The 13599-nt window shown below is 40.8% G+C and overlaps 1 long non-coding RNA gene across 5 annotated transcripts in view; it reads left to right on the forward strand.

The window, feature by feature from the left end:
* Positions 1–13599, forward strand: part of LOC145522042 (uncharacterized) — a 233776-nt gene that overhangs the window by 74047 nt on the left and 146130 nt on the right. For 2 of the 5 annotated variants that reach the window (XR_014065861.1, XR_014065860.1), the window contains one exon: positions 400–947. The exons of the other annotated variants lie outside the window; for them this stretch is intronic. This is a non-coding gene — a long non-coding RNA (uncharacterized LOC145522042). Of the gene's footprint in view, positions 1–399; positions 948–13599 lie in introns of those variants that run through there. 5 annotated transcript variants of the gene reach the window in all.

Here is a 13599-nt window from a genome sequence, read left to right on the forward strand (position 1 = left end):
AGAACTTCTGTGCTATGATATTATGCTGTGTTATGTGTGTGGAATTCCATTGATATTCTCACTACGGACCCTACAGATGTTAGAAGTAGTCTGCAGTGCAGGACATGTCATAAAAAGTCATAGATTATAGAGTGTCAGAGCTGGCAATTGTCAAGATCAACAGAGTGCAATCATCTCATTTTACCGAGAAGGAAATTAGATCCTTTAGAGTTTGGCAGAAATTTAACAGAACAGCATTATAGATTCTTTGATGAAAGAGGACACAAGGTCTATAATACAGGTGATATGACGGCTATGGATGACTTCAACCATGTTAATTATTGTGTTTGAAATTCAGAAGATATGGGTATTTTGTGTTTTGTGCACTTAAAAAAGTTTTTGTTTCCTTTTTCCTAACAGATGATGATTGGAGGTACTGGTGAGGTAGAGTTCAAGCCTCATATTCCTTCAGGGAGCCAGTGCCCACCTCTGGGAGGTTCAAGCCCTCCTGTAGGAAGCTGACTTCAGTGCATCCTTACACTCAAGCGGCCATGCTCTGTGCTAACCAGTGCCCTCTGCTGGCCGCTACTGAAAGCCCCAGGAGCATATACCTGATTCAAGGGAGACTGACTTGCCAAGCACCTATTAAGTGGCTAATAGGACTGCTTTGCTTGGCAGGGACATTGGGGCTAATTTGATCCTCTTGAAAATCTGCATGTAAAATACAGAGGGAAGTGGGGTTGGTACTGGGGGCAGAAGTTCAGTGCTATGTAGAGAGAAAGCAGGAAGGGGACATCAAGAATTAGCAGAAGCTGGAAAGGCAGAAGCTATCAAGTCAAGGAAAGAAGCAGTAGACACAGGTTCAGGAAGAAAAGCTGAGATATTCATGGTGAAGATGGGTGACAACAAATAGATCTATAGCCGAGGTGGGTTAGGTGAGGGAGGAAATAAAATAACTTGGTCATTAGCACTACCCAGATTCTCAATGACTTACCAGTTCATGATATTCCAGACTTCATGAGGCTTGCCTGCCTGAGATGGATTTTTCCTTCCTAAGAATTCTTACCATTTAGCGTTTGCTGAAGCTTAGAAACATAACACTGATGAATAATAACATTTACGGAGCTCTCACTTTTTTCCAGAACTGTTTAAAAAGTTTTTCAAGGATTTTCTCTTCAATCCACAATGCAATTTTTTTGAAGTTCTTTCTTTAACCCCATTTAAAATATGGGAAAATCAAGGCATGGAATGTTCAATAACTTGCCCAGCATACAGTGAGCAGGAATAGAACTTGGAATTCAAATGCAGGCGGCATGATGGAAAGCCCAAACTCTAACCGACCACACAAAACCACTCTACATGGTTGATATTTGTTTGTTGAGTATTATTTTGTTGCTCACTTCCCCACACACCATATTCTAGTTGGGGTTTGTGTCCCTTGCAACCCGGAGTTCCTAATTATGTAATCTAGTTCTGGGCGACAGCAGACCTGCCAGTCTCAGTCACTAGGCAACCAATTTAGCTTCCTCTTCATAGGTGTGGGTGTTATGCTGACCCCGTTGTCCACATAAGCAAGGCCAGCTCCTTGGGATACAGTGTTTGTCTCTGACCCATTCCTAAGAAGGGTGATTGTCTGTCTTAGCACATCCTGTCCTAAACTCAGCGGAATTGTTGTGTCTCCTCCTCCAGACTGAGGTCTCCTGAGAGTACAAATTGTTCTTTTATTTATTTATTTTTGTCTCTGGTACTTCTCACGCTGTCTGGGACAAAGCAGATGCTCCAAAACAGCTCAGTAAATGAACACAGTGCCTTCTTATTTATGCTCTGAGCTTCCGATGTCTTCTGTCCTAGCCTACCTTGGGAACAAGCCAACTGGTTAATAAAGAATACATACCAAAGGAAAAAAAAAGAAAGAAAGAAAAGGAAAAGAATGTATATTTAATCCACATGACTTTCAGCTCAGAATGATAATCTGTAGGCATTAAAAAAGATTACTTTGGAATTAGAGACAGGAAGCCAGACCAATAACTTTGTATCAAGATGTATGTGATTGATATTGGTATACAATAGTACTCTTGTGTAGCACTTTATGGCGTGAAAAGTATTTTCACTGAAATGGTCTCATTTGATACTCACAGTATACCTTTGAATATTTATTACTCTGGTCTTGAAGACTTTTCCTTACTTAACTATGGTGGGTGGCCATGTGGGCCCATGGTGCCTTCTCTCTTTCTGTAGTTTCATGGGATTTTTCTGCTGTATAGGTCACAGGGGGCCCTGCTTAGAAAACACCAGGATGGGGGTGGGATTGGGGCTGCGATGGAGGAGTTCCTCATCAATCCCCTCTGTGATCAAGCCTCTCCCAACAAGGGGGAAGGTGGTCCTTTCCTCCTGGGCATCACCCTCCTTCTTGCCACCATCCTGCTGTCTTCTCCAACCCATCACATACTCAACTATGATGGAGGTTGAAGATTTCTAATGGCTCAGATTTCAGAAGAGAGTGATCTCTATCTAAGGACTTGGTCTTCAAAAGGAGGGTGAACCATTCAAAACTCTCTCTCCCTTTGATCTCTTTCATCTCTGTTGCCTCTCCCGTCAATCTTTTCTCCAATCTCCTACACCTTTCCTTGAACATATCCATTACCTTCCACATGAAGATGCATCCATCATCCTTTTTACCTCCCTAAACCTTAGCCCAATTATTAATTCAAAACTGTGCTCTTGTCTGCACAGTCATTAATTATTTAGAGGCAAGACTAGGGGCCATGGTCCTGCTGATGGAGATAGGAACTTCAGATCCACTTCAGTCTCCTTCCCAGAGATAAACCAAGAGAATTTCCTCACAAGTTTACCTGGGATGCTGGCACATATTGTTACAGTCCAAATTACTTTCTCTGGGATAATACAGTCAAATGTCTGTTGTTTAGTTGCTAAGTCATGTCTGCATGACTGCAGACAGGCTTCCCTTCACTATCTCCTGGAATTTTCTCAAACTCACGTTCATTGAGTTGGTGATGTCATCCAACCATCTCATCCTCTGTCACCCCCTTCTCCTCCTGCTCTCAACCTTTCGCAGCATCAGGGTCTCTTCCAAGGAGCTGGCTTTTCACATCAAGTCCTCCCAGTGAATATTCAGGGTTGATTTCCTTTAGGATTAATTGGTTTGAGAAGAACTGATGCTTTCAAATTGTGGTACCAGAGAAAACTCTTGAGAGTCCCTTGGACCACAAGGAGATCTAATGTCTGAAGCAGAAAGAATAGTCAGCCTGCTTCTTGAGAACAATAAACTATGGCATTATTGTGAAGGCCTTTGACTTTTTCCTGGACTTGTATCAAATTATCAGAACCTCTACCAGGTGCAAATCTGTTTCTTTTTGCCATCCAAGAAGGATGAACTGCCTCTGATTACCCTTCTAGAGTTTCAAATATTTTCTTCTTCCACACCAAACCAGTCTCCCTTACCCAAAGGACTGGGGTCAATTGATTCTACCTCAGCGCTAGGAAAATGGAACCTTAGAGAAACTTAAGTGAATTACCAAGCAATGGCAGATGTAGGCCTTATAATGCCTCACTCATAAATATTAATTATGTACTCTGCAAGAGATTTACTGGCAGCTCTGAGGAAACTTATGATGGTAAATTATTGAATCTATTTGTTGATATCATTTTCTACATTTCCTTCTTTTCCTTTCCGGCACCCTCTTTTTTTAAAAAAAAAGTGTTAAAAGTATTCAAAATTCTTGGTTTAGAATGATCAAGAGGTGAAGTTTTGTCTCTTAAATTGGCAACATGGAAATTTCTGAAGACAGTAATGTAGAGGTAAGTTTTCTTTAAGTAAATACTTCTTTACAGCTCCCCCAGAGTTAATGTTCATAGCATATATATTCTATTTAAATGATCTCTTCTGCCAGCACTTGTGCCCTGCACATAGTAGGAATTCAACAAAATCTCTGTTACAGTTCTATGTATGATTCTATTGAGAATGTTTAAATAACATCATCTCAGAGTCTGGATATTGCCAATAATATTAGGCTGGGTCAATTCCCTACCAACCAATTCTGCTCTAATGCTGAGATTATTTTTTAGAAGAAAATTATATGAAAGTTAATGTGTTTCCCGAAGTGGAAAGGTCTAGAAAAGCTTTTTCTCTTTATTTTTGAGGACTTCCAATTGTGGCAGGAAATTCTGGCTCGTTATTTTCTAAGCAGTGCCTCGTCTAAGGAGACATTGCATCTCTTTTCCTTCCTCCCCCAGTTTTTCTGGTCAAGCCTAAAGACCACAGAGTTTCCAAACAAAACAAAATAAAGCAAAACAAAGCAAGCCCCTCCCCCTGCCAAATCCTCTCATCCTCACTTTACCTCCCTCTAAAACTCATGTCACCAGCCTTACTGCCTGCCACCTGACCCCGCCCCCCCAACTGTGTTCTTTCTCTTGATACCTCTCTCTCCTGTATTTAATACACACCTGCAGAAAGTGGCATTTCCCTTGGTGAATCCTTATTATATTTGTTTTAACAACCATTTTTATGTGCTGAGAGTTTGTTTTCTCACCTCTGCCAGCAGCCTAAGCATCCCTGGGACATATTTCCAGATTTTCAAGGAAAGAAGCCTGGTTTTCCAGCTTGGAGTAATGGGCTTCTTTTTTCAGATTTGTGGGTGTGCCACAGGCTGGGTATGACCTGTGGTCTTTCCAGTAGCCCTGAGGAAATGTGTGTGTGTGTGCTAAGTTGTGTTAGTCCTATCCGACTCTTTGCAACCCCATGAACTGTAACCCACCAGGCTCCACTGTCCTCGGAATTCTGCAGGCAAGAATACTGGAGTGGGCTGCCATTTCCTCCTCTAGGAGATCTTCCCAACCCAGGGATCAAACCCATGTCTTTCATATCTCTGAATTGGCAGACAGGTTCTTTACCACTAGCGTCACCTGGGAAGCCCATGAGGGGATATGACTGGCATTCAAAAGTATTACTTTCAGTCTAGGTAATTGTAGAGCAAGGTGAGCCACACAGCAGGAATGCATACCCTGAGTAGATACCTAGATGGATGGACAAAGGAAGGCAAATAAGCCCAGAAAGACTTTTACAGAATGGGGTCTGAATAGAGCACGTGTGTATAACAGGATGTTAGGAAGGATTCTTCTTGCTGTTTCACTCATAGCTGAGGCCTCAAAGCTAAGAACAGTAGGTGGCAAGTTCCCCACATTCTGAAAAGGATGCTCTATTATACCCAGAAGATAAGGGTTTCTTTGAAGTAAACAAATGGATGATTGTGCAGTGGCCTTCTCTTTACACTGGGTAGCTGATAGGGACGCTTCCCAGGATATCAAGAGAAAACCAGAGGGCCTCAAGAAACCATCTCGAAGTTGGCCGGGGTATCAGCTAGAATAGTAACTGCCATTTCGATCTTGTTCTCATGACATAGACATTAAGACGTGGTCCTGTGTCACTGAGGGACTACCGCCGATGAGAGCAAAGCATGAAGGGAAAGTTCTTGGAGAACTTGACCTGTGCCTCCTAGACTTTGGGGTGTCAGAGACTGTGGTTCTCACCTGGAAGGTCCGAAGGCAAGGAGCTGACTAACATTGTCTCTGATGGCAGCAGAAAGAGAAAAAGTCTCCTACAGATGGCATGTGATCAACAGATGATGGGTAAAGAAGATGTAGTACATACGTACAATGGAATATACTCAGTCATAAAAATAATGAAATAATGCAATTTGCAGCAATATGGATGAACCTGGATATTATAACATTAAGTGAAGTAAGACATAGAAAGGCAAATATCATATGATATCATTTACATGTGGAATCTTAAAAAAGATACAAATGAACTAATCTACAAAGCAGAAGCAGACTCACAGACTTAGGGAATGAATTTACGGTTACCGGTGGGAAGGGTGGTGGGGAGGGACAGACTGGGAGTTTAGGACTGAAATGTTCACACTGCTGTACTTAAAATAGATAATCAGAAAGGACCTACTGTATAGCACAGGGAACTCTGTTCAATATTCTGTAATAACCTAAGTGGAAAAAAATTTTGAAAATGAATTTTAAAAAAAGAAAGAGCCACCTATCCTTTCAGGTTTGGCAGGAAAAGGTACTGAGTGTTGCCTTTCATCCTTAAAAGGGTCCCCCTCTGAAGGGCTGCCTGATACCAGATAGAACCCAGCAGAGGTAGCAGCACTGGGAGCAGGACTGAGGAGTGCTTCTCGGTGTTCAGCCCGAGATTACATGGGCCCGAGGAGGGGTTATCTGGGGGAGTAGTCTCTGTAGGCATGGGTGAAAGATTCTTCAGAAGTGTCCCATGAAAGAAAGAACCAATGTTAGGAGAGAGGACTGTGATGAGACGTTACCATAGTCAGGGAGCCTTTTTATCCATTCCCCTTCTGGTCAAGGCTGTAGTTTTTCCAGTGGTCATGTATGGATGTGAGAGTTGGACTATAAAGAAAGCTGAGTGCCGAAGAATTGATGCTTTTGAACTGTGGTGTTGAAGAAGGCTCTGGAGAGTCCCTTGGACTGCAAGGAGATCCAACCAGTCCATCCTAAAGGAGGTCAGTTCTGGGTGTTCATTGGAAGGACTGATGTTGAAGCTGAAACTCCAATACTTTGGCCACCTGATGCGAAGAGCTGACTCATTAGAAAAGACTCAGATGCTGGGAAAGATTGAGGGCAGGAGGAGAAGGGGACGACAGAGGATAAGGTGGCTGGATGGCGTCACTGACTCAATGGACATGGGTTTGGGTGGACTCAGGGAGTTGGTGATGGACAGGGAGGCCTGGCGTACTGCGGTCCATGGGGTCACAAAGAGTCAGACACGACTGAGCGACTGAACTGAACTGAAAGATGATAGTGTTTATTATTATCCAAAAGACAACAGAGAAGTGGTAAAGCTGTGTAAGAAATTGCTCAGAGAGAAAAAGAAAGGTAGACATGAGAAAGAATAAAGATTTCTTTTCTGTCTTCATACTCTGCTGTGCCCAACTTATTCAATAAATCAGTTATATGTTCTATCAATAAATGTTTGGCAAAACTCCAAATCAGTTTATTTCATTTCTGATGAAAAGCTCCTGTGGCCAGAGTCCCTTCGGTATATTAAGCTTCATTGAGCAAAAGGGGTTCTAAATGACTTGGGTGGGAAGGTATTGTTGTAGAATAAAGATGTTAATACCTACTACAAGTTTTTCTAGCATTTGCTCAAGATGTTCATGAGTTCCTTTTGGTTAGGTAATGTTTCAAATAAAAATGCTCTCTGAGACTGGGAATATAGCTTGGAGCAATTCAGATAATGGCTCATGGCCTGATCCTTACTAGAATCTTTCTTTACATAACATTACACATCATTGGGAATTAACAAAGAAGTTCATTATCTTCCTTTGAATAGGAGTGCAGGAGAACTATTTATTTTAAGTGTTACATTAGATGAAGTGTAGTGGTCTCTCAATCTAGCCAAACTGGCTTGGCTATGTGCCCAAGTGTCGATAATACACATGAGGATAGAGAAAATTCTACTGTAATGAATTGAATAATTTCTTGGAGATGGATATTTAATTTTTTGCAATTTTAAAAGGTTTTTGCTATCACTGTTTGGGGACTGATTCTGAGGTGGTCCAAAGCTCTAGTCTGTAGTGACGTGAAGTATATTGGGCTCACATGTGATAAATTAAGCCCCCAAGCAACAAAACCTTAGTGCTTCTGTAAAACTGATGAAAACATCATGAAGTGCACACACAGAGAATATTAGGCCTATCCCATGCAATTGCCAAGAACTGGATGATTTTCCTCTCCAGAAGAGATTATTTTGGTGATCTCCAAAAATAGGAAGAAAAGAATAAGTAAAGGGTAATTTGCTTCTTCTTTCTTTTCATATCTCATACGGTAAAGCTAAAAAATTAAGTATAAAATATAACACCTAAAATTTAGATTAGATGACATGAAACATGCAAATAAGGATTGCTGAAAGCGTGGAGTCTCTTGGACCAGTTGTGTAGTGAAGGCGGTACTTGATTTTGACGTTGGGATGCATGTCACTCAGGGCAGACAACTGGGTTCCAGAAGTTCATCCAGCACTCTGTAACTCTTCCCCATATGTCCATACTCCACCAAGAATTTCAGTCTAGGGTATACAGAGGTCTGTGAGTGTTCCCCTCCTCTTCCACTACCTTCCACCTGTGAGTTTCCAGAGGATCAAACAAATCTTTCACTTTACATTAGAACTTAAGTTTAAGTGTTTTCAAACTAAACTTCTTTTCCTAAAAAAAAAATCATGATAACTTTGACATTCAAAATTAAAATCAAGAGGCTTATTTATAACCAGCTATTTAAAAATCATCAAACATTTCACTCATTTCCATTTGAGAATAACAGACCTATTTGCAAAAACAAAAAACAAAAAACCACTTTGAGACAGGCATACCCTTTCCAGATTCTCCTGGAGCCTACCCTTGTAGAAATTGCAAAAGTACATGTTATTAAATAGTGTGTTCCTATAAAATTGTGTGGTTAGTAGGTAAAAATCTAACACCCTGAAACTCAGTTATAGTGAAATTTAATCTGTACTTGCAGTTAAGTGATTCAGTGAAATCATACATAATGAGCTTGTTATCATGAGAAATACACAGCAGAAAAATTCAAGTTTCTATTACTACTGTGCAAGCAAAATTCTCAGGAAAAATATGATCACAGATGCAATGAACCTATGGAAAAAAGTTAAAATTTCAATGTTAGCCTACTTATTTATATAATCTATTGGCATAAAATCATAATAAACATACTTGAGTGAAGCATCATTCATTTAAAAAGTTCCTCATTGTAATTTTCCTAGTGTTATCCAATACTTATTGTATTACTTAATACCTATTAAAAAAGGTATTAAGTTAAAAAAGGTATTCAGTTATTCACCTTGGGAAAGAATTATAGAATTGCTTATTTTCAAAATATTTTCTATAATTAAAGGCAAAGTTTTTCTTATTTTGTGTCATAGTATCTCCATTTCCTCTTTCTGACCTATGCTACCAACAATTCTTTCTTGCATTTTCATTGTTACCTTGAAAGAATTTATAGTCTTTATGTTCCTCTGAGTCTCGTCTTTTCTGTCGCATACAATTTAGCTCTACTAAGTTCTCAATATGTCGTCTCATCTGACTACTGAATCTTTCTGGGTTGTTGTTATTATACGTGTTGGCCAAGTTGTTGGGAGCTGAGGTGCATGTAAGATCCTGTGTACAATCCATCCCAGCGCATGTCTCTTCCTATGTCGTCATTTAGTTGCTCAGTTGTGTCTGACTTGTTGAGACTCCATGGGCTGTAGTCCGCCAAGCATACTGGAGTGGGTAGCCATTTGCTTCTCCAGGGAACCTGCCCCACTCAGAAATGAAACCCACATCTCCTGTATTGGCAGGAGGGTTCTTTACCGCTGAGCCACCAGGGAAGCCAATCTCCTCATATACCCAGGGCTTAAATCAGATTCCCTCTCAAATTTAGGCAGAGGTGGTGTGCATCTTCCTAGTAGGGCAGGGGCAAGAAGAACTACTTGTACCACAGGTTTTGGCTGAATGAACTGGTGGGAGAACAATCCAGAGAAGGAGCATATCCAGTGCCTTCTTTCACTATGGCATCACACAGGGAACTTTTGCTTCCTTCTCCTAATGCTTCACTGATAATCAAGCAAAAAGCAGATCCTGGGTTTAGAAGTATCCTAAATCCAGAGCTACTTCCTTAGATTAGTGGAGGGTTTTGGGCTTCCCTTGGAAGAATAGCTATGACCAACCTAGACAGCATACTAAAAAGCAGAGACATTACTTTGCCAACAAAGCTCCATCTAGTCAAAGTTATGGTTTCTCCAGTAGTCATGTATGGATGTGAGAGTTGGACTATAAAGAAAGCTGAGCGCTGAAGAATTGATGCTTTTGAACTGTGGTGTTGGAGAAGACTCTTGAGAGTCCCTTGGACTGCAAGGAGATTCAACCAGTCAATCCAAAAGGAAATCAATCCTGACTATTCATTGGAAGGACTGATACTGAAGCTGAAACTCTAATACTTTGGCCACCTAATGGGAAGAACTGACTCATTTGAAAAGACCCTGATGCTAGGAAAGGTTGAAGGTTGGAGGAGAAGGGGACGACAGAGGATGAGTTGGTTGGATGGTATCACCGACTTTATGGACATGAGTTTGAGCAAGTTCCAGGAGTTGTGATGGACAGGGAAGCCTGGTGTGCTGCAATCCATGGGGTTGCAAAGAGTCGGACACAACTGAGCGACCGAACTGACTGGGCTTCCCAGGTGGTGCTAGTGGTACAGACCCACCTGTCAATGCAGAAGAGGAAAGAGATGCAGGCTCTATCTCTGGGTCAGGAAGATCCCCTGGAGGAGGGCATGGCAACCCACTCCAGTATTCTTGTCTGGAGAATCCTATGGATAGAGAAGCCAGTGGGCTATAGTCCATAGGGTTACAAAAGGTTGGACATGACTGGAGTGACTTACCATGCATTGGTCTGTTTATTGGGCTTCTCGGGTCTGTTTATTATCAGATCAGCCTCATTACATCATAGTCATTCTGTAAATAAGGCAAAGATGCCATATGAGTATTGAAGAAGTAAAAATCAATACCATGAGAATTTTGGAACTCCTTACATGTGGCATTTGAAAATAGATAAAACTTCTCTGAGTTCTGTCTGACCCTTCTATAAGGAATCAATAGAAACAGTCATAGCACCAGTAGTGTTCTAGTAAATGTTTAATGACAAGCTCTTTGAAAAAAATCTGTGCATATATATGTACATAAATGGGCTTCCCAGGTGGCACTAGTGGTAAAGAACCCAGCTGCCAATGCAGGAGATGTAAGAGTCTCAAGTTTGATCCCTGAGTCCCAAAGATCCCATTGAGGAGGGCATGGCAACCCCTGCCAGTATTCTTGCCTGGAGAATTCCATGGACAGAGGAGCCAGGAGACCTACAGTCCATGGGGTAGCAAAGATTTGAACAAGGCTGAAGGAACTTAGCATGCACACATGCATGTATGTAAATATATTATAAACCTTAATGCTATAAAGGATGTGTAGCACAACTCACAAATAATAACAAAATATAAAATACTCTTTATCTCTAATGCCATGTAGCCAATTGATTCTCAGAGAATGATTTTTGCTGAACTCTATTTATATCTAGCCAACCTATGGCTGTAATTGATGAATGAGTACAGTTCTGATATGAATGTTAGTTGCTATTTTTTATATTAATAAGTAAGACTAAATTGAAAGCAAAACAATGAAGATGTTTGTGAGAACGTCATTAGTGTGTGAGTGACATGAGCAATTTCTTTGCTTCAAATACTGGGGCAGTAGCCCTCAATTTTTTGTGCTACTCACACTGTAATAGCTACAGACATTTAGAGGTTTAATCTGCATTGTTAACATTTTCTTCATTACTTCTCATGTCAAGACAATCAACAAAAAATAAATCAATCTCTGATTGGTGGCTACCATGATCAGTTTAAAGCTACAAACACAGCATTGCTTATTGCAGAGTTGGGAGGAGATACGCAGTAGCGTATAGTCATAAATTCTTCCTAACACATGGATAGAGTAGGTGTAAACAACCTCAAAGGCAGAGAGAAGAGAAAAAATGTAGTATAATAATAAGGATGTGATACATTTTAAGTGTTTATTGTCTTTATTTTTAATATTATTCCTTTAATATGTAAGTTTGCATAATGTAATTTTAAATAATGTAAACGTAAGACCAGAAACTATAAAACTCCTAGAGGAAAACATAGGCAAAACACTCTCCGACATAAATCACAGCAGGATCCTCCATGACCCACCTCCCAGAATATTGGAAATAAAAGCAAAAATAAACAAATGGGACCTAATTAAAATTAAAAGCTTTTGCACAACAAAGGAAACTATAAGCAAGGTGAAAAGACAGCCTTCAGAATGGGAGAAAATAATAGCAAACGAAGCAACAGACAAACAATTAATCTCAAAAATATACAAGCAACTCCTGCAGCTGAATTCCAGAAAAATAAACGACCCAATCAAAAAATGGGCCAAAGAACTAAACAGACATTTCTCCAAAGAAGACATACAGATGGCTAACAAACACATGAAAAGATGCTCAACATCACTCATTATTAGAGAAATGCAAATCAAAACCACAATGAGGTACCATTTCACAGCAGTCAGAATGGCTGCTATCCAAAAGTCTACAAGCAATAAATGCTGGAGAGGGTGTGGAGAAAAGGGAACTCTCTTACACTGTTGGTGGGAATGCAAACTAGTACAGCCACTATGGAGAATAGTGTGGAGATTCCTTAAAAAACTGGGAATAGAACTGCCATATGACCCAGCAATCCCACTGCTGTGCATACACACTGAGGAAACCAGAATTGAAAGAGACGCGTGTACCCCAATGTTCATCGCAGCACTGTTTACAATAGCCAGGACATGGAAGCAACCTAGATGTCCATCAGCAGACGAATGGATAAGGAAGCTGTGGTACATATACACAATGGAATATTATTCAGCCATTAAAAAAATACATTTGAATCAGTTCTATTGAGATGGATGAAACTGGAGCCCATTATACAGAGTTAAGTAAGCCAGAAGGAAAAACACCAATACAGTATACTAATGCATATATATGGAATTTGAAAAATGGCAACGATAACCCTATATGTGAGACAGAATAAGAGACACAGATGCATAGAACAGTCTTATGGACTCTGAGGGAGAAGGTGAGGGTGGGACGTTCTGGGAGAATAGCATTGAAACATGTATATTATCATATGTGAAACAGAACACCATTCCTTGTTCGATGCATGAGACAAGGGCTCAGGACCGGGGCAATGGGATGACCCAGAGGGATGGGATGGGGAGGGAGGTGGGAGGGGGGTCCAGGAGGGGGAACACATGTAAACCCATGGCTGATTCATGTCAATGTATGGCAAAAACTATTACAATATTGTAAAGTAATTAGCCCCCAACTAAAATAAATAAGGAGAAGGCAATGGCACCCCACTCCAGTACTCTTGCCTGGAAAATCCCATGGACGGAGCAGCCTGGTAGGCTACAGCCCATGGGGTCACTAAGAGTCGGACACAACTGAGCGACTTCATTTTCACTTTTCCCTTTCATGCACTGGAGAAGGAAATGGCAACCCACTCCGGTATTCTTGCCTGGAGAATCCCAGGGATGGCGGAGCCTGGTTGGCTGCCGTCTATGGGGTCGCACAGAGTCGGACACGACTGAAGCGACTTAGCAGCAGCTGCAGCAAAATAAATAAATTTATTTAATAATAAATAAATAAATAAATAAATAATGGCTCTGTATGACAACTGCTTACAGGATTCTTAAAAAGTTATTAATCAGCTCTTGTAAGCCAGCCTAAATGGGCTCCAAAACACCACCGGCCACAGCTCAGAAGTATTAAAACATCATAATGATGAGAAATTAGAGCTGGAATGGATCCTGTCCATTGTCCCTGGTAAAAGTGCGTACACTGACATGTTGTGGTTTGCATAGGAAACTATCAACAGAATAAGTTCTGGTCTGGTTCCCAGATTCCCAGTGGTTTGAATCACTGAGAAAGCATCCCTTGCATAAATTGGCCTGTTTCAAGGGGAAGCTTG

This window comes from Giraffa tippelskirchi, chromosome 9 (genome assembly GCF_054371585.1).
Source record: "Giraffa tippelskirchi isolate mGirTip1 chromosome 9, T2T-mGirTip1v1.2.pri, whole genome shotgun sequence".
Lineage (NCBI taxonomy): Eukaryota > Metazoa > Chordata > Mammalia > Artiodactyla > Giraffidae > Giraffa > Giraffa tippelskirchi.